This window comes from Phocoena phocoena, chromosome X, assembly GCF_963924675.1.
Source record: "Phocoena phocoena chromosome X, mPhoPho1.1, whole genome shotgun sequence".
Taxonomy (NCBI): domain Eukaryota; kingdom Metazoa; phylum Chordata; class Mammalia; order Artiodactyla; family Phocoenidae; genus Phocoena; species Phocoena phocoena.
This window is the reverse complement of record NC_089240.1, coordinates 75,388,485-75,389,421: the sequence shown is the minus strand read 5'-3', so window position 1 is coordinate 75,389,421 and position 937 is coordinate 75,388,485. Positions and strand designations below refer to the sequence as shown.

The 937-nt window shown below is 35.0% G+C and overlaps 1 non-coding gene across 1 annotated transcript; it reads left to right on the top strand.

Annotated features, from left to right (window-relative positions):
• The first annotated feature begins 602 nt into the window (after window positions 1-602).
• Window positions 603-709, top strand: LOC136143197 (U6 spliceosomal RNA). Its single transcript, XR_010657892.1, has one exon. It is a non-coding gene; the product is annotated as a U6 spliceosomal RNA (small nuclear RNA).
• The last annotated feature ends 228 nt before the right edge of the window (window positions 710-937 follow it).

Here is a 937-nt window from a genome sequence, read left to right as displayed (position 1 = left end):
GTTCCTTCATCCTTTTTGTTAGAAAGCATGTGGTTTGGTTATTTCTGTAGATTGGAACTGGTTTTAGTTTTGACACAAATAGAAATCAATGTAAAAAGGAAAATGTATTGTTTATATAGATTTTATGTTGCAGTAAATGATTATGCATTCACTACATAAATTCAGTGAGACATTTATCATGTGAAACCATATAAAAAGGTTCTTGTAAAACATAATTGATTCTATCTTTACCTCTGAATTTACAAAAAGTACAGTGACATTATTCAAAGGGATCTTTCTTTCACTGACACTGTAAAAGTTGAAGAAAGAGTGTTTAACTCCAATAATTAACTCCTTATCTCAGGGACATCTGCTAAGCTTTATGGAAACATAGAGACAGGGGAGGAATAAATTTCCCCACTCCTAGCCCCTAAAATGGATAGCTATAATCCCAATCACTGCTCTACCAATAAGGTTTCTTAAAATACCTTATCAAATAAAAGAGGTTTTCTTTCTTCTTTTCTATAGGTCATGCATCCAATTCATCCAAAACACTCATCAAGTTACCTAGGTATAAATAAAAGGAGGCAGAAATAAGCTTTACATCATTCTATTTAAAATCAGTGCTTGCTTCGGCAGCACATATACTAAAATTGGAATGATACAGAGAAGATTATCCTGACCCCTGTGCAAGGATGACATGCAAATTTGTGAAGCATTCCATATTTTTAAATGCTGGAGAGGGTGTGGAGAAAAGGGAACCCTCCTGCACTGTTGGTGGGAACGTAAATTGATACAGCCACTATGGAGAACAGTATGGAGGTTCCTTAAAAACTAAAAATAGAACTAGCATATGACCCAGCAATCCCACTACTGGGCATATACCCTGAGAAAATCATAATTCAAAAAGGGTCATGTACCACAATGTTCACTGCAGCTCTATTTACAATAACCAGGA